This window comes from Mustela putorius, unplaced genomic scaffold, assembly GCF_011764305.1.
Source record: "Mustela putorius furo isolate JIRA1106 unplaced genomic scaffold, ASM1176430v1.1 tig00003845_pilon_pilon_pilon, whole genome shotgun sequence".
NCBI lineage: Eukaryota > Metazoa > Chordata > Mammalia > Carnivora > Mustelidae > Mustela > Mustela putorius.
The window spans coordinates 27,334,901-27,358,564 of record NW_025421998.1 but is presented as its reverse complement, the minus strand read 5'-3'; the positions used below and the strand labels follow the sequence as shown (position 1 = coordinate 27,358,564).

Sequence of the window (23,664 nt, the reverse complement as noted above, 5' to 3'; positions counted from 1 at the left end):
CTGAAGCAATCCAACATACAATGATGGGATAGACAAAGGGTAAGAGTTTTTAAAGATACTCTGTTTCGAACAGGGGGAAAATGGTAGGTAAAATGGAGTCTCCATCCAAAGCAGTTTGATATAATTCATCAGGGCAACCTCCATTAGGTTTTCAGGCCTGGGAATATTCTATAGCTCTCAGTGTTGCCTCCTTTGAGTCTACCTTTGGCCCTGTGAGCTCTCCATCTGGATTCATTGTGTTGTTTTGTTTTGTTTTTAAAGATTTTATTTATTTATTTGACAGAGAAAGAGAGAGATCACAAGCAGGCAGAGAGGCAGGGGAAGCAGGCCCCCCACTGAGCAGAGAGTCCAATGCAGGGACCCTGAGATCATGACCCGAGCTGAAGGCAGAGGCTTTAACCCCTTGAGCCACCCAGGTGCCCCTCACCCTCTGAATTCCTAAGTGGCTCAGGTAATTTCCATCTTTCCCTTCTGCTATCCTGGGCATTGACTTTGCCCTCAGGCAGATTGGTCAAGGCATCTGTTTTTCTCACAAAACGTGCTAAAGGCAGTACTCAGAGGTAGATTTTTCTATACACACTTCATCCAGCCACCCACACCAAAGCCTCTAGAAGACTTCCATGCTAAGACTGTGTCAGCACCTATATAAAGGAATCCAGGAAAGGTAGTTTCTAACCCTGTGCTAGGAGACCAGCATACCTATAAGAAAAAAAGATAGTGGGAGAGAGAGCTGTTGAGTAGGAAAAAGGCATCATCTGCTACAGACATCATCTGTTGAGGCAACAACAAGCAGATTGAAAAGTTTAAATTAAAATTAGTACCACTGGTGCGGGATGGGCAAGGAACTCAACATCTCCTGAACCGGTAATTTAGAGACTTAACACTAGACTTAAAAATCCAAATTTTGGGGGTGCCTCGGTGGCTTAGTGGGTTAAAGCCTCTGCCTTTGGCTCAGGTCATGATCTCAGGGTCCTGGGATCGAGCCCCACATCGGGCTCTCTGCTCAGCAGGGAGCCTGCTTCCTCCTCTCTCTCTGCTTGCCTCTCTGTCTGCTTGTGATCTCTGTCTGTCAAATGAATAAATAAAATCTTTAAAAAAAAAGGTCCAAATTTTGGCAAAACACTATACTCGGGCAATGTTAAAAAAGTCTCTTACTTTGTTGGTAAATGCTGCGTGTTTGACCTTTCGGTACAATAATTTATGAGAAAGGAGTATTTGGGCAAGCTTTCTGAAAATATGTTAACTGTGGTTAAAGATTCACTTTACATATTTGAAGCAAAAGGGTAAAATATTGACACCAAAAGGAGTATTCAGAATTACATTTTATAAGACATAAAAGGACAGCACATTTTTTCTTATCACGCAGTTCTTAAAGAACAGATGGCAGAAGCAGGGACACTTCTGGAGCGTTCTTGGAATGTCTGTTCCTTGTCAGTTTTGTCACTGTTCATATTAGGAAATTTGGTCTCATGGACAGTAGAGCAAAAAACTGCAGCAATGCATGAAAGGTATCCTAGCCTAAGCCAGCAGAATGGCCCTCCGGTCCTCATGTTGACAGATAACTTAGAAAACCCATGTAGTTTCTCTGCTTCCAAATATGTAAAATATATTTTGGCTACCGAGTATGTAAAATGAAGTGATTGGACCAGATGATTTTGGAATGCTTTACCATTTATAACATTATTTGGGCCTATAAAATGGGATATCTTTTCCAAAGATTGTGTTCAAGTACTTGCAGAGAAAAATCACACTCTTTGGTAGGGCGGCCAAACTACTTTATCTTTAAACTGTTATTTTTAAAGCTTTATTGACACAGAGTTGATGTAAAATAAACTGTATATATTTAAAGTGTGCAGTTTGGTGAGTTTTCATATGTATATTATATATACATAATATATATAATAAGTTTATATATATTATATATACATATAATGAGCTTATATATTATATATATATAATGAGTTTTCATATATATTTATGCATCTGTGAAACTACAACAATCAAGATAATGAACATATCTATTACTGGCAACATGTCCTCATGACCCCTTTCAATTTATTTCTCTCTCTCCACCCCTCCCTCTGCCCTGGCCCAGACAACCACCCATCCATTTTATGACACTAGAGTAGTTTATGTTTTCTAGAACTGTATAGAAGTGGAAACAATACAGTATATCCTCTATTTGTCTAGCTTCCTTCATTAAGCATAATAATTTCCAATTCTGCCCCATTGTCAAATGTCTCAGCGATTTGTTCTTTTTTATTACCAAGGAGTATTCCACTATGGTGGATGGACAAATATGTGGACGTTTTGTTGTTCCAGTTTCCAGCTATTACAACTAAAACTGCTTTGAACACTCAGGTACAAGATTCTGATAAATACAGCCGTTTATTTCTCCTGAGTAGAAACCTAGCAATGGAGTTTCCAAATTGTGTAGTTGGTATGTATTTAACTTGCAAAGAATTGTTTTCCAAAGTGATTGTACAACTTTACGTTTCCACAAGTAGTGTACGAGAGCTCCATTTCCTCCAAATCCTTATTAACACTTGGTATATTCATTCATTTCGATTTTTTGCTCAGGTACTAGGTGTGGCCTGGTATCTTATCGTAATTTTTCATTTGCATTTGCCCAGTGACTGATGATGTCAAGCATCTTTTCATGTGCTTTTTTGTTATCCATATGTTTTTCGGGGGGACGTGACTGTTCAGATATTTTGCCCATTTGTATTTGGTTGTTTCTCCTCCTGTTAAGCTGTGGGCGTTCTTTACATATTTTAGATACACAGCCTTTGTTACATTTAGATTATGTAAATATTTCAGTCTTCTGTGTGTTTTTGTTCACTTTGGTAACGATGTCTTAGCACCAAACATTTTTATTAACTCCAGTTTTTGACACTTTAGGTTTTTTGTGTTAAATTTAAGAAAGTTTTCCAAACACAAGGTCACTAAAATTTTCTCCAACATTTTTTCTAGAAGTTTTATAGCTTTACCTCTTACATATAGATATGTATCCATTTGAGATTAGTTTTGTGTGTGCTGTGAAGAATGTGCCAGGATTTCTTTCCTTGTGTATAGCTTCTCTACTCTTCCCAATCCTATCTACCGTTTCTTGAAAATATGACTCCCTCAGGGAATTACCTTGGCATCTTTTTTTCACCCCTTTTCTTTTTTTCTAGAGAGAGACAGAGAGAAAGATTACGAGCAGGAAGGGGGAGAGGGAGGAGAGAGAGAATCTTTTAAGCAGGTGCCAGGCTCAGCACAGAATCCAACACATTGCTCAATCTCATGACCCTGAGAATATGACCTGAGTCGAAACCAAGAGTCAGGAACTCAACTGACTGAGCCACCCAGGCGCCCCAACGTTGGTACCTTTTGGTGAAGATAATCAGCTAAAGAAGTTTTAGGTTAGCTGAGTCACAAAGACCTACCAGACTTAATGATATACCCCGGTGGCATGTGCAACATTTTGTGTATATGAAAGTCTTTTAGTCTCATCTTAAAACTTCTGTCAGAAAGGGGCACCTGGGTGGCTCAGCTCGTTAAACAGCTGCCTTCGGCTCAGGTCATGATCCCAGGGTCCTGGATTCGAGCCCCCCATTGAGCTCCCTGTTCAACGGAGAGCCTGCTTGTGCTTATACCTACTTGTGCTCTCTCTCTCTCTAATGAATAAATAAAATCTTAAAAAAAAATTCTGTCAGAGAAAGACATCTTTGATTTATCCAACAACCTTCTTTAAAATGCTAATAACTGTGGTAGAACTTAGTGGGCTAGAATTCACAGAAGCAGTATCAGTCAACCAGCTAAAAGTCATCTGGGGTCACCTGAACTGTTAAAATGACATGTTTAATGGGGCGGAGGTGGGGGAAGGAAACCAGGGAAGGAAAGAAACTACTTGGCTTTTTCAGACAGGAACACTTGAAGAGAAAGTTCAGGCCTTGGTTAAGAGATTTAAAATAACAAAGAAGAATGTTCCCCTAGGTGTAAGAAAAAAGAAAATGGGAAATAAAAAGATGTTTTATGCCATTTTTCCCTATAGTTTTTTTCCCTTTATTCAAGAAAAGGGACAGTTTAAAAATGCTTTCTGTCATCCCCTTCAGGTCAGCTCTCCACTTCTCTTGTCCCCTTCCTGAGTTCCCAGATGCCAGGACCTTCCTCCTCCTGCTTTGCACACTGTATGACCTTTGTTCTCACAGAGCCGGAGCCGAATTCAAGCTAGTTCATGTAGGGGAAGTCTGTCAGGGACATATCATTTGCAGATTCTTACAGTCTCTTCAAATAATCCAGTCGCAGTCTACAATATGATCTCCTTAGCTACAGTATATTTTTGAGATGCCAAATTAGTTTGCAAAGGAGTGTAACCTGTCCCTTTATACAGTGTTCTGCATTACGTCATCATAAAATGTCGTCTCAGTCCTCAAAACTTAATTACATGCGAAATAATCCTAGTGCTAATATATTTTGGGGGGAATGTCATCTTCTTAAATATGAAATGCCTATATGAATATCATTTTTTATTAGGCAGACTTATAATAAACGGAACAATATGTCAAACATAAACCAGTCCCTAAGATGTGTGCAGAAATGGATGTTTGCTGTATCAGTTTTACTCTGTCAGGAGGGATATTGCACATATATTCTTGGTAACAATCTGAAAATTAGCTTTGAGTTTATTTTTAAATGTGAGAATGCCTCATTTCTTCAACTAATTAATTCTGTTTAAAGAGGACACACATTGGAACTCTGTGAATTTATTTATTCCGGTTTGTCACATCTATATGTAGACTAGCAGTCAAAGCATTTCTAAACAGGAGACTTAAAATTGCGTTCATTTTACCACATTTTATGGTATATCACCACATAGCAGAAAAAAATACTATAAAATGTTTTCGGAGAATCCATAAATGAAAAACTGATGCACTTTACTGAGGAGCTCACTGTTTCTTTTGCTACATATATCAGTTCATCTACTGTATTTGAGGGATGTGGTAGATTCTGTCTTTGGTTTGGTGCAAGGCTCTCTCTGTAAAATTATCTCTATCCAGGGGCGCCTAGGTGGCTCATTCGGTTAAGTGTCCAACTCTTGATTTGGGCTCAGGTCATGATCTCAGGGTCGAGAGATAGAGCCCGGCATCAGGGTCGCTGCTCAGCAAAGATTCTCTCCATCTCTCTCTGTCCCTTCCCCTACCACTTGTTCTCTCTCTCTTTCTCTCTCTCTCTCTCTCAAGTAAGAAAGTAAATAAATAAATCTTTTTAAAGGAAGATCTCTCTGCAAGAAGGGCTGTCCCAATTCAGGCTTTCAATACCAGCTTCCTGCCTCATGTCATTTTCCTTCCAATTGTTTATACTTACATTGTTATACTTACATGTTATATGTTACATTCTTTATACTTACATTGTTATATTTTAATTGAGGGAACCCCTCCAAATTACATCACTAATTATCTTATTACCCTTGTGAAAATCCCCCGCAAAGACTCTCTTCTTTGACATTCTAGACAACTGGATTATCTCTTATACATTCTACGCTATACAGCAATTGAGACATCTTAACAAACACACCTAACTGTTCTAATATTTTTACCTTCTGCTCTCCTCTGCCAGCATGTTACAAAATGGAGCCACAAGTCTACTCGCTTTACAACTCAGATAAGCAGAGAAACTGTGGTTTCTTTATCAATGCCTGGCTCTCTTCCACAAGCTCTTGGATTCCAAGTGTCAGGAAAACATCTTAGCCCTTTTGATTTCAGTTTGGTACGATGAAATGAGTCCGACAGTCCTTCAGGTAGTCCAGAGTCCTCCTTGGACACTAATGCTCAGTTTTTCAGGTGGCCAAGTACTGTCTCTCCCAAGTTCCCAAGTTTTCTCAAAGGTACCCAGGGAGGGAGGCTGGGTGGTTCAGTCATTAAGTGTCTGCCTTCACCTCAGGTCATGATCCCGAGGTCCTGGGATCGAGTCCCGCATTGGACTCCCTGCTCAGTAGGAAGCCTGCTTCTTCCTCTCCCACTCCCCTGCTTACATTCCCTCTCTCACTCTCTCTCTCTCATCAAATAAATAAATAAATCTTTTTTTTTTAAGATTTTATTTATTTATTTGACAGAGAGAGATCACAAGTAGGCAGAGAGGCAGGCAGAGAGGAAGGGAAGCAGGCTCCCCGCTGAGCAGAGAGCTGATGCGGGGCTTGATCCCAGGTCCCTGAGATCATGACCTGAGCCAAAGGCAGAGGCCTAACCCACTGAGCCACCCAGGCGCCCCAAATAAATAAATAAATCTTAAAAAAAAAAAAAAGTACTCAGGGATATGTGGGAAGGAACACCTCCTTGTTAATAACTGTACCTTCATACCTTGTTAACAACTGTGTCTTCACGGTGAGTCCTTGTTAATAACTGTGTCTTCATACCCAAGCCATGACTTAGAGGGTCCTTGAGCTCCTAGGATATTGAGTTGAATTGTGATGGCATTAAAATATTCTTTTCCCTTAAGGTCTTAATGTTTCAACCTCCACCTCCAAAGTCTCTGGTGTTAAGTTGTCCTGGGATCTGGCTATGCCACCATGAAATGCTTAGCCTGAGTAGTCCTCCCGCAGTACTACCCCATCTCTTCCCATAAGTTAACTGACTAGCACACTTGACTATCTTTCACTTCTTTTCACAAGGACAACAAGGTTTTCTATAATTTGATTCAACTCTGGGAGACCCACGTATACATTATGAGTTAATGTCCAGGCCTCTATCAACATAATCTCCCACCATGCCACCAGGTTTCTTGGATGAGACCTAGTTCCAAGTGGCCATATGGGTCATTTATAAAGCAGCCTTCTCTAACTCTTCCAGGTGGGATATGAATTCTTCTACCCACAGGGACCTCTCCATCTTTGTATACTTTAGAGCTTCAAAGCAACTGAGAGAGAGAAGGTGTCAAGGCCTGAGATGTGACCCTATGTTCAAGTTAACAGGTAACCTGTTATTTGTTTCACAGATGCTACCAGAAGACACAGAGCTCCAGGTCAGAGACAAAGGATTTTACTATAACAGCAAGCAGCATGAGTATGATGTTGGCACTGGTTACCTTTGCCAACAATTCCCATGGAGCTGACAGAAAATAGCCTACATGTTTACTGAGCATCCAGTGAGTTTGATTCATAGCTGAAGAACACTGATCTTGGGAAATCTGTTGCTTTTCCATTAAGTCTTGTCTTTGTTCTGGAAGGATACATCATATCATCCTTTAAAGTTGTTTGCTTCCAATACAGCCCTGAGAAATGGCCCAGGTAAGTGCAGTCAAGGCTTTGCATTCTTGCCATAACCAGCAAGAAAATGCGGGAACCCCTATGTCCTATGGCAGAGTACTTCTCCCAGCAGAACGTTGGTATGCATTTCTTCCAGTCAGCCTTCCCTACATCTCACTTCTGTCCACAACCTTCCAGGCCAGAAGAAGTGAGCTTTCCTTCTCCTTGCCCTACATTACATCCACCTTCTTTATCATCATTGCCTTATGCTTAGACACTGTCACAGATAGGAATATTATCCCTATGCAATAAAGTTTCTCAGATATCCTTCATACCTAGCTCTTGAAAAATTCACTGGGAGCTGAGTCGATTCAAGTCCTCTGGAAAGCAGACATTAAGATGGGTGAGTTCAGGGGCACCTGATGGCTCAGTGGGTTAAAGCCTCTGCCTTTGGCTCAGGTTATGATCCCAGGGTCCTGGGATTGAGCCCCACATCGGGCTCTCTGCTCAGCGGGGAGCCTGCTTCCTCCTCTCTCTCTCTCTGCCTGCTTCTCTGCCTACTTGAGATCTCTGTCTGTCAAATAAATAAATTTAAAAAATCTTTAAAATAAAAAAAAAAGATGATTGAGTTCGGCATTGGAAAGAAATGACAGGACACAGGTATCCCTGCCACAGCTAATCATCCAGTTGCCCTGGGAGAGAGCACTGGCGAAGGGCCATCAGCTGACTACACTACTTGCAGCTGGTTTTCTCTTAGGGGAGTCCTGAGCACTGTACTTCCTTGGCTGCCATAAAAGCCAAAGGAATTACACATGTCCTATCTTTTCCTTATAACTTGTTTTAAAACTTGTCATCAAACCAAAGAACTCAAGACCTGCTTTGTCTGCCTTGGAGTCATAGTTGAGTGAGTCTAGCTAAAGGCCTCCCATTATTTTTTTAAACTAATATATAATGTGTTATTTCTTTCAGGGGTACAGGTGTGTGAATCATCAGTCTTACATAACTCAAAGTGTTCACCATAGCACATACCCTCGTCAGTGTCCATCACCCAGCCACCCCATCCCTCCCACCACCCTCCTCTAGCAGCCTTCAGTTTGTTTCCTGAGATTGAGTCTTAGTTTGTCTCCCTCCCCGGTTCCATCTTGTTTCACTTTTCCCTCCCTTCCCCCCCATAACCCCCTGCCCTGCCTCTCAAATTCCTTATATCAGAGAGATCATATGATAATTGTCTTTCTCTGATTGACTTATTTTGCTTAGCATAATATCTTCTAGTTCCATCCATGTTGTTGCAAGTGGCAAGATTTTGTTTTTTTAATGGCTGCCTATTGTTCCATCATATATATATATATATATATCTCACATCTTCTTTATCCATTCATCTGTTGATGGACTTCCAGGTTCTTTCCATAGTTTGGCTATTGTGGACATTGCTGCTATAAACATTTGGGTGCACGTGCTCCTTCAGATCACTACATGTATTATCTTTAGGGTAAATACCCAGTAATGCAATTGCTAGGTCATAGGGTAGCTCTATTTTCAACATTTTGAGGAACCTCCACACTGTTTCCAGAGTAGCTACACCAGCTTTCATTCCCACCAACAGTGCAGGAGGGTTTCCCTTTCTCCACATCCTCTCCAACATCTGTCATTTCCTGACTGGTTAAGTTAAGCCATTCTGACTGGTGTGAGGTGGTATCTCCCTGTGGTTTTGATTTGTATTTCCCTGATGCCAAGTGATGTGGAGTACTTTTTCATGTGTCTGTTGGCTATCTGGATGTCTTCTTTGCAGAAATGTCTGTTCATGTCTTCCGTCCAGTTCTTGATTAGATTATTTGTTCTTTGGGTGTTGAGTTCTATAAGTTCTTTATAGATTTTGGACACTAGCCCTTTATCTGATATGTCATTTGCTAATATCTTCTCCCATTCTGTCAGTTGCTTTTGGTTTTGTTGACTGTTTCCTTTGCTGTGCAAAAGCTTTTGATCTTGATGAAGTCCCAAGAGTTCATTTTTGCCCTTGCTTCCCTTGCCTTTGGCCATGTTTCTAGGAAGAAGTTGCTGTGGCTAAGGTTGAAGAGATGGCTGTCTGTGTTCTCCTCAAAGATTTTGATGGATTCTTGTCTCACATTGAGGTCTTTCATCTATTGAGTCTATTTTTGTGTGTGGTGTAAGGAAATGGTCCACTTTCACTCTTCTGCATGTCACTGTCCAATTTTCCCAATACCATTTGTGAAAAAGATTGTCTTTTTTCCATTGGACATTGTTTCCTGCTTTGTCAAGGATTAGTTGACCATAGAATTGAGGGTCCATTTCTGGGGTCTCTATCCTGTTCCATTGATCTATGTGTCTGTTTTTGTGCCAGTACCATACTGTCTTAATAATTATAGCTTTGTAATAGAGCTTGAAGTCTGGAATTGTGATACCGCCAGATTTGGTTTCTTTTCAACATTTCTCTGGCTATTTGTGGATATTTTCTGGTTCCCTATAGATTTTAGGATTAGTTATTCCAGTTCTGTGAAAAAAGTTGATGATATTTTAATAGGGATCGCATTAAATGTGTAGATTGCTCTTGGTAGCGTAGACATTTTCACAATATCTGTTTTTCCAATCCATGAGCATGAACACATTTCCATTTCTTTGTGTATTCCTCAATTTATGAGTACAGATTCTTTGCCTCTTTGGTTAGATTTATTCCTAGGTATCTTATGGTTTTAGGTGCAACTGTAAATGAGATTGACTCCTTAATTTCTCTTTTGCCTTGCTGGTGTATAGAAATGCAATAGTCCAATTTTGGTAGTTTTTATGTCTCTAGGAATGCATCCATTTCTTCCAGATTGTCAAATTTTCTGATATATATATATATATATATATATATATGAACAGAACAGAGACACACACTTGATTTTGCATGTATTTTGGTCTGTTAGAAGAGAATGCATCCCACAATTTTAAAGAAAGAAAAACTTATCTATATACAAAAATAAGGGTAAGTACAATGAAGGGATGGAATATGACTATGAAGATAAAAATTTAAAAGGATTGTAAAAAAGGAATTAATAAGAAGTTGGTTAAAAAAAAGAAAGAAAAAAGGAGAGAATTTGATCAGCCTGGAGACTAGAACAAAGCCATATGCTAGATTTAGGGTGTATTTTGATCTCTTAGAAGAAACTGTATCCCAAAATTTTAAAGAAAGAAAAACTTATATTTATACAAAACACAAGGTTAAATACAATGAAGGAACAGAATATGACTATAACAATAAAAATTTAAAAATATTTTTAAGAAGGTATTGATAAGATAAAATTGTTACAAAGATTAAAATAGGAAAGGGGAAAAATTAAAAAAGAATAGAATAAGAAGAAAAATAAAATAAATTAACTTTGAAAGAGTAAAGAATCATAGGGACAAAGCCATGAATTCTATGTGCTGTTTTCCCCAACTCTGAAGTTCCACACTTCTCAGTGATCAGTAAACTTGATCTTGGCTGTACGTTCTGATCTTCTGTGGGAGGAGCCTGTTGCAGTGATTCTCAAATGTCTTTGCCCCAGGTGGAATTGCACCATCCTTGCTGGGGGCCAGGCTAAGTAATCTGCTCCTGTTCGCTCTCAGAAGCTTTTGTTCCCTGAATGCTTTGCCTTCTGTAGAATTCTGGAGGACGGGAATGAAAATGGTGGCCTTCCAATCTCCAGCCCGGAGGAGCCAAGAGCTTGGGGCCTCACTCCTCAGTGCACCCTCAGAGAAAAGCAGTGAATCCATCCCGTCTCCCTGGTCTCCAGCTGTGCTCCGAGCTCACCCGGCCTGTGACCAAGCGTTTCTGTCTCTCTCAGGTGTACGGCCCCGTTTGGAGTCTCCAAACCCAGCAGATTGCTGCAGTACGCTCCTGTACCACTCCTTCCAATGGAAGAAGGAGGGGGGCATCTCCCTGTATCTGCCAATTGTGGGGTCCCTGCTCGAAAAACAGTGGCCCGACTGCCTTGGATCATGTTTAAGGTAACCCCAAGCTGACAGCCCTGCTCAGCTCCGTCTATGCACCCGGCTTCCCTCCTCCGATACCTGAGAGCTCTGCCACACTCAGACACCCCTGGCCTTTCTGAGGACCCCTGATGGTCCTGAGATCACACTATCCCCGTGAGGGCTCCACCCCCACTTAACCTCTGGATCAGTGTCCCTCAGTGGAACAGACTTCTAAAAGTTCTGATTTTCTGCTCTACTGCTCTATTGCTGCTGGGACCCAGAGCCTCCCCCGCAGTCTATCTTCCATATGTTGCCTCGGGTTCACTTCTCCGCACATCTTACCTTCCAGAAAAGTGGTCAGTTTTTCTAGAATTGCTGCTCTTCTTCTCTTTGATCACTTGCTGCGTTTGTAGGTGTTCAAAATAGTTTGATAAATATCTAGCTGAACTCCTGGGACCCCATGAAAATTAGGTCTCCTACTGCTCTGCCATCTTGCTTCTCTCCCTCCTCCCATTTTTTCTTTTTTTTAGTTTTATTTTATTTTGTTTTATTTTCCAGTGTTCCAAAATTCATTGTTTATGCACCATACCCAGTGCTCCATGCATTATGTGCCCTCCACAATACCCACCGCTAGGCCTACCCAACCCCCCACCCTTCTCCCCTCCAAAACACTGTTTCTCAGCGTCCACAGTCTCTCATGGTTTGACTTTCCCTCCAATTTTCCCCAAATCACTTCTTCTCTCCATCTCCCAATGTCTTCCGTGTTATTCCAAATGTTCCACAAGGAAGTGAAACCATATGATAATAGACTGTCTATGCTTGACTTATTTCACAGAGCATTATCTTTTACAGTCCTGTCCATGTTGATACAAACGTGGGTATTCGTCCTTTCTGATGGAGGCATAATACACCATTGTATATATAGATCACATCTTCCTTATCCATTTGTCCATTGAAGGGCATCTTGGTTCTTTCCACAGTTTGGCAACTGTGACCATTGCTGCTATGAACATTGGGGTACAAGTGGCCTTTCTTTTCACTGCATCTGTATCTTTAGGGTAAATACCCAGTAGTATAATTGCAGGGTCATAGGGTAGCTCTATTTTTAATTTCTTAAGGAATCTCCACACTGTTTGCAAAGTGGCTGAACCAGCTTGCATTTCCACCAACAGTGTAATAGGGTTCCCCTTTCTCCACATCCTCTCCAACACTTGTTGTTTACTGTCCTTTTGATTTTGGCCATTCTAACTGGTGTAAGGTGGTATCTCAATGTGGTTTTGATTTGAATCTCCCTGATGGCTAATGATGAAGATTTTTTTCATGTTTCTGTTAGCCATTTGTGTGTCTTCTTTGGAGAAGTGTCTGTTCATGTCTTCTGCCCTTTTTTTGATGTGATTTCTGTTTTGTGTGTGTTGAGTTTGAGGAATTCTTTTTTTTTTTTTAAGATTTTATTTATTTACTTGACAGAGAGAGATCACAAGTAGGCAGAGAGGCAGGCAGAGAGAGAGAGAGGGAAGCAGGCTCCCTTCTGAGCAGAGAGCCAGATGTGGGACTCGATCCCAGGACCCTGAGATCATGACCTGAGCTGAAGGCAGCGGCTTAACCCACTGAGCCACCCAGGCACCCCAAGTTTGAAGAATTCTTTATAGATCTTGGATATCAGCGCTTTGTCTGTGGTGTCATTTGAGAATATCTTTTCCCATTCCTATTGCGTGGTTGCCTCTTTGTTTTGTTGATTGTTTCCTTTACTGTGCAGAAGCTTTTGATCTTGATGAAGCACCAAAAGTTTATTTTCGCTTTTGTTTCCTTTGCCTTTAGAGACATATCTTGACAGAAGTTGCTGTGGCCGATGTCAAAGAGGTTACTGCCTATGTTCTCCTCTAGAATTTTGATAGATTCTTGCCTCACGTTGGGGTTTTTTTGTTTGTTGGTTGGTTTGTTTTTTACATTGGGGTCTTTTATCCATTTTGAGTTTATCTTCGTGTATTGTGTAAGAGAATGGTCGAGTTTCATTCTACATATAGCTGTCCAATATTCCTGGTACCATTTATTGAAGAGACTGTCTTTTTTCCACTGTATGTTTTTTCCTGCTTTGTCGAAGATTATTTGACCATAGAGTTGAGGATCCATATCTGGGCTCTCCACTCTTTTCCACTGGTCTATGTATCTGGTTTGGGGCCGATACCATGCTGTCTTGGTGATCACAGCTTTGTAGTAAAACTTGAAATCAGGCAACATGACGCTCCCAGTTTTGTTTTTCTTTTTCAACATTTCCTTAGCAATTCGGGATCTCTTCTGGTTCCATACAAATTTTTGGATTGTTTATTCCAGCTCTTTGAAAAATGCCGTGGAATTTTGATTAGGATGGCATTGAAAGTATAGATGGCTCTAGGCAGTATAGACATTTTGACAATATTTATTCTTCTGATCCATGAGCATGGAATGCTCTTCCATCTTTCTGTGTCTTTTTCAATTTCTTTCATGAGTGTTCTGTAGTTCCTTGAGTACAGATCCTTTACCTCTTTGGTTAGGTTTCTTCCCAGATATCTTATGTTTCTTGGTGCTATAGTAAATGGAATTGATTCTCTAATTTCCCTTTCTATTTTTTCATTATTAGTGTATAAGAAAGCAACTGATTTCTGTACACTGATTTTGTATCTAGGCACATTACTGAATTGCTGTACGAGTTCTAGTGGTTTGGGGGTGGAGTCTTGTGGGTTTTCCATATAAAGTATCATGCCATCTGAGAAGAGAGAGAGTTTGACTTATTCTTTGCCAATTTGAATACCTTTTATTTCTTTTTGTTTTCTGATTGCTGTTGCTAGGACTTCCAGTACTATGTTGAACTACAGTGGCAAGAGTGGGCATCCTTGTCCGTGTTCCTGATCTCAAACGGAAAGCTGTCAGCTTTCCCCATTGAGTATGATATTCACTGTGGGTTTTTCATAGATAGATTTTATGAAGTTGAGGAATGTTCCCTCTATCCCTATAACTTGGATTCATTTTAATTAGGAATGGATGGTATCTCTTGTCAAATGCTTTTTCTGCCTCAATTGAGAGGACCATGTGGTTCTTCTCTCTTCTCTTATTGATTTATTCTATCACATCAATTGATTTATGGATGTTGAACCACCCTTGCATTCCATGGACGAATCCCACCTGGTCATGGTGGATAATCTTTTTAAAGTACTGTTGGATCCTATTAGCTAAGATCTTGTTGAGAATGTTGGCATCCATATTCAACAGGAATATTGATCTGAAATTCTCTTTTTTGGTGGGGTCTTTGCCTGGTATGGGGATCAAGGTAATGCTAGCTTTATAGAGTCTGGAAGTTTCCCTTCTGTTTCTATCTTTTGAAACAGCTTCAGGAGAATAAGTATTATTTCTTCTTTGAATGTTTGGTAGAATTCTCTAGAGAATCTGTCAGGTCCTGGGCTTTTGTTTTTTGGGAGGTTTTTGATCACTGCTTCAATCTCATTATTAGATATTGGTCTATTCAGATTGTCATTTTCTTCCTGATTCAGTTTTGGAAGTTTGTAGATTTCCAGAAATGAATCCATTTCATCTAGGTTGCTTAACTTATTGGCATATAACTGTTAATAATAATTTCTGATGATTGTTTCTGTGTCCTTGGTGTTAGTCGTGATCTCTCCCTTTTCATTCATAATTTTATTAATTTGGGTGCTCTCTCTTTTCTGTTGGATTAGTTTGGCAAGTGGTTTATCAATCTTATTGATTCTTTCAAAAACAAGCTTCTGGTTTCGTTGATGTATTCTACCATATCCCTAGTTTCTATTTCATTGATCTCTATTCTAATGTTGATTATTTCCCTCCTTGTTTGTGGGGTTGGCTTAAATTTATTGTTGATTCTCCAGTTCTTTAAGGTGTAAAGAGAGCTGGTGTGTTCTGGATTTTTCAATTTTTTTTGAGGGAGGCTTGGATGGCTATGTATCTCCCCCTTAGGACTGCCTTTGCTGTATTCCATAGGTTTTGGACGAAAGTGTCTTCACTCTCATTGGTTTCCATGGCTTGTTTAAGTTCTTCTTTGATTTCCTGGTTGCTCCAAACATTCTTAAGCAGGGTGGTCTTTAGCTTCCAAGTGTTTGAATTCCTTCCAAACTCACTCACTCTTTATTTCTTTCTTTTTAAGATTTTATTTATTTATTTGACAGACAGAGATCACAAGTAGGCAGAGAGGCAGGCAGAGATGGGGTGGGATGAGAGGGGAGAAGCGGGCTCCCTACCGAGCAGAGAGCCTGATGTTGGGCTCCATCCCAGAACCCTGGGACCATGACCTGAGCCAAAAGCAGAGGCTTTAACCCACTGAGCCACCCAGGCTTCCCATCCTTCAAACTTTTTCTTGTGGTTGAGTTCCAGTTTCAAAGAATTGTGGTCTGAGAATATACAGGGAACAATATCAGTCTTTTGATATTAGTTGAGTCCTGATTTGTCACCCAGTATGTGCTCTGTTCTGGAGAAAGTTCCATGTGCACACAAGAAGAATGAGTATTCTGTTGTTTTAGGTTGGAATGTTCTCTATATATCTATGAGGCCCATCTGGTCCAATGTGTCATTCAACGCACTTGTTTCTTATTGATTTTTCTGCTTGGATCTTTCTATTACTGAGAATGGTGTGTTAAGATCCCCTATGATTTTTTTTTTAAGGTTTTTTGTCTTCATTTGACAGACAGAGATCACAAGTAGTCAGAGAGACAGGCAGAGAGAGAGAGGAAGGGAAGCAGGTTCCCTGCTGAGCAGAGAGCCCAACGCAGGGCTTGATCCCAGGATGAACTCTTTATCTTTTTTTTTTTTTAAAGATTTATTTATTTATTTATTTATTTGACAGAGAAATCACAAGTAGGCAGAGAGGCAGGCAGAGAGAGAGAGAGAGAGAGAGAGAGAAGCAGGCTCCCTGCTGAGCAGAGAGCCCGATGCGGGACTCGATCCCAGGACCCTGAGATCATGACCTGAGCTGAAGGCAGCGGCTTAACCCACTGAGCCACCCAGGCACCCTAAACTCTTTATCTTGATTAACCTTTGTCTTACGTAGTTGGCTGCTCCCGTATTGGTGTCGTAAATATTTACAATTGTTAGATCTTCTTGGTGGGTAGACCCTTTAAGAATGCTGTAGTAACTTTTTTTATCTATGACTACAGTCTTTAGTTTAAAATCTAATTTATCTGTTATGAGAATCACTACTCTAGCTTTCTTTTGGGGCCCATTGGCCTGAAAGATTCTTCTCCATCCCTTCACTTTCAGTTCGGATGTATTCTTAGGTTCCAAATGGGTCTCTTGTAGACAAAACATGGATGGGTCCTGTCATTTTATCCAGTCTGAAACCCTGTGCCATTTTATGGGAGTGTTTAGGCTGTTCACATTGAGAGTGATATTGAAAGATGCGTTTTCATTGACATCATGTTGTCTGTGAAGTCCTTGTTTCTATAGATTGTCTCTAAATTTCTGTTCTATGACACTCTTGGATTCTTTCTTCTTTTATAGAAAGCCCTTAATAGTTCTTGTAGTGCTGGCTTGTTGGTCACATACTCTTTTAAACCTTTCTGGTCTTGGAAGCTCTTTATCTCTCCATCCATTTTGAATGTCAACCACACAGGATAAAGTATTCTTGGCTGTATGTTCTTCTCATTTAGTGTGCTGAAAATGTCTTACCAGCCATTTTTGGCTTGCTAGGTTTCTGTGGACAGATCTGATGGACCTTCCTCTGTGTGTAAGGACTCTCTTCCCCCTACCTGCTCTCAAAAGCTGTTTTCTAAAATTATGATTGATCAGTCTTGCAATCAAGTGCCTTGAGGTCTTTCTAGATTTGTTCATCTTGCAGAGTGATCTTTCTACCTCTAGGACACAAACACTGGTTCCATTTCCCAGATTGGGGAAATTTTCATGGAGAATTTGTTCAACTATATCTTCTAGTCTTCTTTATTTCTCCTCCACCTCAGGGATCCCAATAAATCTGATGTTGGAACGCTCCATGGCATCATTTATTTCCCTAATTCTGTTTTCATGGCTTCTAAGCTATTTGTTCCAGGACTCCCCCAGATCCTTTTTCTCTATCAGTTTGTCCTCTAGATCACTAATTCTATTTTCTGCCTTGGGTTACCCTAGCTGTTAGAGTATTTAGATTAGATTGGATCTCATTGATAGCATTTTTAACTTCTTCCTGGGTGACTTTCACTTCTGCCCTATTCGATTCCATGTTGTCACTAATGGTTTTCTCCAACCTAGCTATTGCCTGGATAATTGTTACCCTGAATTCTCTTTCCAACACACTGTTTATGTCCATATCCAATAGCTCTGATAGAGAGGACACAGTCTCTGAATTTTTCCTCTCTTAGTTTTTCCTCCTTCTAGTCATTTTGGTGAGAGGTGGTTAAAGGGATGTGTAGCTAAATATATCAACCATGATCCAGGCCAGGTGTACCCTGAAATGCTTCTAAGCAATCAGAAGTCACGACCGAAAAGAAAGAAAAAGAAAAAAGGAGAGAGAGAAAGAGAGAGATAGAAAAAAACTCATAAGACCCAGATAGAATAGGCCCCAAAGGTAAGATTTATAAGGTGTACACACAAAAATGGACAAACAAAAAGACTGAAAAAAGTAAATGACAAGAAAAAAAAAAAGAACCCAGACAAAATGAATCCCAAGGATGAGATTTATATAATACCAGAACAAAAACAAATACACAGAAATGCTAAAAGAAGAAAAAGATGGCAGGGTGGTTATAAATCCTCAATGTTGGGTGAGAAAGGTTATTTTGATTCTTCCTGGGTGCATCTTGATAACTTTGTAAAGGACTCAACTTTCCAGAGAGAAAGGGAGATTAAAACTGGTTTAAATATAGGAGTAGTATTGATTAGGGAACAAGGATTACCTTGAAATTTTTACCTATATATATATTTAAAAAAATAGAAAATCAAAAGCAAAACACAGGTATATATATGAAAAAAGTTCAAGTTAAAAGGTTATTATGGAATATGTTATATTAACCTCTGGTTTTAATGGTAAGTAGGTTAAAAAAAATTAAAAAGAACAAGAATAGTGAGAACAAATTAAAAGTAAAAGTTATATCTGGGGTGCCTGGGTGGCTCAGTGGGTTAAACCACTGCCTTCAGCTCGGGTCATGATCTCAAAGTCCTGGGATCGAGTCCCGCATCGGGCTCTCTGCTCAGCAGGGAGCCTGCTTCCTCCTCTCTCTCTGCCTGCCTCTCTGCCTACTTGTGATCTCTCTCTGTCAAATAAATAAATAAAATCTTAAAAAAAAAAGTTATATCTGTGAAATATACAGCTTTTAGGGCAATACTGGGAGCTTAATATATTGGTTTCCCCTGATATTGAAGTTTTACAGTTTTATGGGGACCCTGTGGTGGTTGTCCTCTCCTTCCTTTGGCTGGGTTTCTGGGGGAGGGGCCTGCTGCTTTGTTTTTCAGGCAGTCTTGCTTGGGTTGAGTCCTTCTGCCCCCTATCAAGAGGCTGGGTTCTGTGGAAACTAGTTTTCCTGGCTTTTGTTTTCTGGAGGTTTTTTGTTCTTTGGCAGCTTTTTGTGGCTTTTCAGAGGTTTAGTGGAAAGTAAACTGCACCCAGACCTCCATCTCAGAGAGAAGCCTCAGTCTGCTCCCCTTTGGGTGGTCCAGAACACACATCTCCCCCTTTGCAAACTCCACTGAGCTGTGAATCCTCCCACAGGCAGTGCATGTCCCAGCCACTGTCTGAAGGGTCACCTGAAGCGCCTGCCTGTCCTTGCACCCTGTGCCAAAACCACGAGTGACATTGGTCCAGGGAGCCTGCTTCCTAGGGCTGCTATTGCTGGGATTGCTTTCTGGGATAGTTCCTTCAAGTCTGGGCTGGAGTGTTCACTCTTGGCTAGTCTTAGAGACCACCGACTAGCACCTGCACAGAGCTCTCTCAGGTGCAGGTGGGGAGCACGGTTCAGACCCCAGTACTGCAGTGAGAGCAGAGTGCAAAAGGCTGTGGTTCTAGAGAGCATCCACCAGACACCCTCAATCCATGCAAGCCTGGGGTCTCCAGGACCAGGAACTGGAGGCTCTGCCACCACACTGTCTCTGGCACGGGTGGTCACTGGCAATGGCCATCCTGGGTCCATGAGCTTAGGGCCATGCCCATGACCGTCTGATTCCACCAGTTGCCCTTTAAGATCTTTTGCTCTTTTTGAGTGCTTTTAACTAGACTCCAACTCAATGCTTGTACCCAATCACAGGGCACTTTCCTGTTGGGGTATTACTTTCCACTGGGTCGCTTCTGGTGGCTCCTTCTCCCTTCTCTTTATCCTCCGATATCAGTCTGATCATTCCCAGTATGCTTTACCTGTCCACTGGCATCTTCTGTCCCTGTAGAGATCCAGAAGTGTATAATCCTACATCTCAGGCTGGTTTCATAGGTGTTCAGAGTGTTCTTGTAGATAATTAGCTCACTTAAGGAGACTGGTTGAAACAAGGTCTCCTACTTCTCTGCCATCCTGCCCCTCCTTTCCTCCCATTATTTTTAATCTTTTCAAAGAACCAACTCTTGTTCAATGGTCTTGCTGATTTCCTTTTAAGTCTCTATTTCATTTATTTCTGCTGTACTCTTTGTTGTTTCCTTTCTTCTATGAACTCTGGGCTTCATTTCTTCTTCTTTCTTTAATTCCATGTTAGGTAAAGTTAGATGATTTATTTGAGACTTTTGTTTCTTGAGGTGGGCATTTATGGTAGTGAACGTCCCTCTTAGAACTGCTTTGCCTGCATCCCACCAATTTTGGTGTGCCATATTTCCATTTTTATCTATCTCAAGGTATTTTTTAAATTTCTCTTTTGATTATATCTTTGACCCACAAGAAGCACAAGGTTGTTGGTTGTTCAGTAACATGTTTAATCTCCACATATTTGTGAGTTGGTTAGTTTTTCTCATGCAATTATTTTCTAATTTCATACCACTGTTTCCTACCATTGTGGTCAGAAACAATTTTTGCTGTGACTTCAATTCTCTTAAATTTATTAAGACCTGTTTTTTGGCAATACATAACCTATCCTAGAAAATATTCTGTGTACTTGAGAAAGATATGTATTCTGTTGTTTTTGGGTAGAACATGCTGTAAGTATTTATTACATCCATTTTTTCTAATATGTCATTTAAAGCCTGTGTTTTCTTATTGATATTCTGTTCGGATGATCTATTCTTTAATGTAGGGGTATTAAAATCCCTTATTATTACTATACTGCCAACTATTCTCCCTTTAGGTCTGTTAGTATTTGCCTTAGGTATTTAGATGCTCCTATGTTGGGTGCATAAATGCTTCCAAATGTTTCATTTGTAAATGTTTCATTGGAACTTGTTGGTTTGGCCTCTTTATTGTTATGTAACACTCATTATTACCTCTTATTATGTTCTTTGTTTTATTTAATTTTTTAAGAGGTTTTATTTATTTACTTGACAGAGAGAGACACAGTGAGCAAGGGAACACAAGCAGGAGGAGTAGGAGAGGGAGAAGCAGACTTCCTGAGGAGGGAGCCCAGTGCAGGGCTTGATCCCAGGACCCTGGTATCATGACTGAGCCGAAGGCAGACACTTAACAACTGAGCCACCCAAGTGCCTACATTCTTTGTTTTAAAGTTTTGTTTGATACAAGTACAGCTACTCCAGCTATCTTTTGGCTTCCATTTACATGGAATATATTTTATATTCCTTCATTTTTAGTCTATGTGTGTTTTTATATCTAAGGCAAATCTCTTGTAGGCAGCATAGAGATGTGTCTTGTTTTGTTTAGTGTTCTTTCCATTCAGTTACTCTGTGTCTTTTGACTGGAACATTTAGTCTATTTATATTTAATATAATTATCGATTATTATGTACTTATTGTCAGTTTGTTGATTGTTTACTGGCTGTTTTTGTAGTTCCTCTCTGTTTATTTCTTCTTCTCATTCTTTCCTATGTGTATTGATGCCTTTCTTTAGTGCTATACTCATATTCTTTTCCCTTATTTTTTGTGTATTTAATACAGGGTTTTTTTTGTTGTTACCATGAGGCTTACATATAACAACTTATATTTATAAACATCTATTTTAAGTTGAACATTTTAAGTTTGATCCTAAAGATCAACATCTTTACACCCAAATTTTATGTATTTTTTAAAGATTTTACTTATTTATTTGACAGAGAGAGATCACAAATAGGCAGAGCAGTAGGCTAGTGGGGGAGGCTAAGTAGGCTTCCCGCTGAGCAGAGAGGCTGATTCAGGGTTCGATCCCAGGACCCTGAGATCATGACCTGAGCTGAAGGCAGAAGCTTAACCCACTAAGCCACCCAGGCGTCCCCCAAATTTTATTTTTTTTGATGTCAAATTTTACTTACATATCAATGAATTATTATAATCATAATTACTTTTGCTAATCTGTCCTTTTACCTTCATGGTAGATTTATAAGTGATTACTACCTTTGCCATATACTCACATCTCCAGTGAGACTGATTCATCCTTATGCTTTCTTGTTCAACTTAATAAATTTGCTTTACCATTTTTTGTAAGGCCTTTTCTCCCCCCCCCACCCACCCTTTTGTGAGACCATTTTAGTTGTCATGAATTTCTTAGATTTTGCTTGTCTGGAAAACTCCTTATCTCTCCTTTAATTCCAAATGATAACTTTGCTAGGTAGAGTATTCTGGTTGGAAGTTTTGTTTCTGTTTTTTCTTCTTTCAGCACTTTAAATATATCATGACACTCTCTTTTGGCTTGTAAGATTTCTGCTGAAAAAATCTGCTGATAATTTTATGGGGACTCCCATGTATGTAACAAGCTGTTTCTCTGTCTCTGTTTCTCTTTCTTTAAAACTATGTTCCTCTCTCAATCTCTTCTTGTAACCATACCTCTGAAGGTATGGTGAAGTCCTAATAACCTATGTAGCCAATGTAGAAAAATCATTCAGAACACATTGACCTAAGTTTTTTTTGTTTTTATTTGAAAGTTATGAGTATTAAAAAAGCTCTGAAGAAGGGTTCTGTCTCAGAAAAAGAGTGGAATTGCATAGTGCTTTAGCAGAAGGTATCAGCTGAAATCAGCTACTATCAGCAATAGTCAAGCAAAAATGGTTCTCAAAAGAGGAAGGAATTCCTCTGATGGATTAATAACCACTGGGATGGAGAGAAAGATCTAGCAGATGATATCATGGGCAAGAGGGTATGAGAGGAACAGCTCTGGAGGGAAAGCCATAGGAAAGATGCAGTAGAAAATTCTCAGTCCTTCTGATGCTTTATACCTTGAAGTTTCTGTCTCTGCTTTTTAATTTCCTATGTATCTAGCCCAAATCCCTGAGCTTCTCATCCACTTCCCATACCCTAACTTCTGATCACTTATCATGCCTCATGCTTCAGCAAGTTGCTGCAACTGCCAAATATATGTAAGTACTAATATCCTTTTTTATCCTAGTGTTAGACAGTTTACCCTTTGCTCCCATAATCTGTCAGGGTTCATCATTGAAGAACACATTTTATGATGTTACCAAACACACTAGCTTCTTTCTTAACTGGTCAACAGCCACAGTGTTGAACCCTTCTAAGCTATGTCCTACTAGTACAGATAACCCTGAGCTTTGTGTAACTGGTCAGATTGTGTGCCTGCCCTCACTGTGGCAGAGAGAACTTTTGCCTTAGTAAGCAGGTCTCCACTGGGCTTGCTTCTCTTTCCTACTGTTTCCATTATACCAAGATTATGGATTATTTCACATCTAGACATAATTCTTCCCAAGTCTCAAAGGTAAGATAGATAGGATTTTGAGAGATAAGATATAAGAAATATAAAAGAGATGTAATGAGATATAAAAAAGAAAAGCTGATAACAAAAGTACAAAGGGGAAAAATGAATTCAAGAAGCTGCAAATTGCCTGTTGTGACCATTGTAGCTAGAATGGGTCATGGAGAGCTTATTTAGCAAAGTAGACAGGGATGCAATAGGAACTAATGTGCACCTTTGATGAGGGAAGGAGCCAGTGCTGCAGATTGCTGATCACCCCCGACTGACATTCTCTTTCTTCTTGCAACTAAAGAATCTTTTCAGTTGCAACTGGGCATGTAGCCACCAACCTCGACTCCCTTTCAGCTCGTGACTATGCTCAGGCCAAACGTGTTATATCTGTAGTCACTGGGGAAAATTCCTTGCAAAGGAAGTTGTCCTTTATCTTTCCTTTTTGTGCTGACAGAAATTGGTGAGCATTGGGTCTGCTGTCTCAGACCCCAAGGTGAATTCATGATGAGAATATTAGGGTTACACCATCGGTCCTGGATCTTTGAGCTTTTATGTAAGAAAACAATAAACTTTTATCATATCTAAGCCTCTGTTTTGGGGCTTCTTTTTACACAAAGTAAAGAGCCTTTGAAGTAAATTTTAAGGAAAGGTTAACATTGCTAAGCCAAAAGGAATAACACCAATCAAGTAAGAGTTATCATGAAGCATGTTCAAGCCCAAACCAACCCTGATGCCAGGATGAGTCTC

General features: G+C 40.0%; 1 long non-coding RNA gene across 24 annotated transcripts in view; it reads left to right on the top strand.

The window, feature by feature from the left end:
- The window catches only part of LOC101680813, a 78,106-nt gene that overhangs the window by 1,980 nt on the left and 52,462 nt on the right, over window positions 1–23,664 (top strand). For 20 of the 24 annotated variants that reach the window (XR_198518.3, XR_001180879.2, XR_001180901.2 and 17 more), the window contains 2 exons: window positions 6,976–7,267; window positions 11,050–11,212. This is a non-coding gene — a long non-coding RNA (uncharacterized LOC101680813). Of the gene's footprint in view, window positions 1–2,270; window positions 2,362–6,975; window positions 7,268–11,049; window positions 11,213–23,664 lie in introns of all 24 variants that reach the window. The other 4 variants (XR_001180876.2, XR_001180880.2, XR_001180872.2 and 1 more) reach the window with 4 other exon arrangements.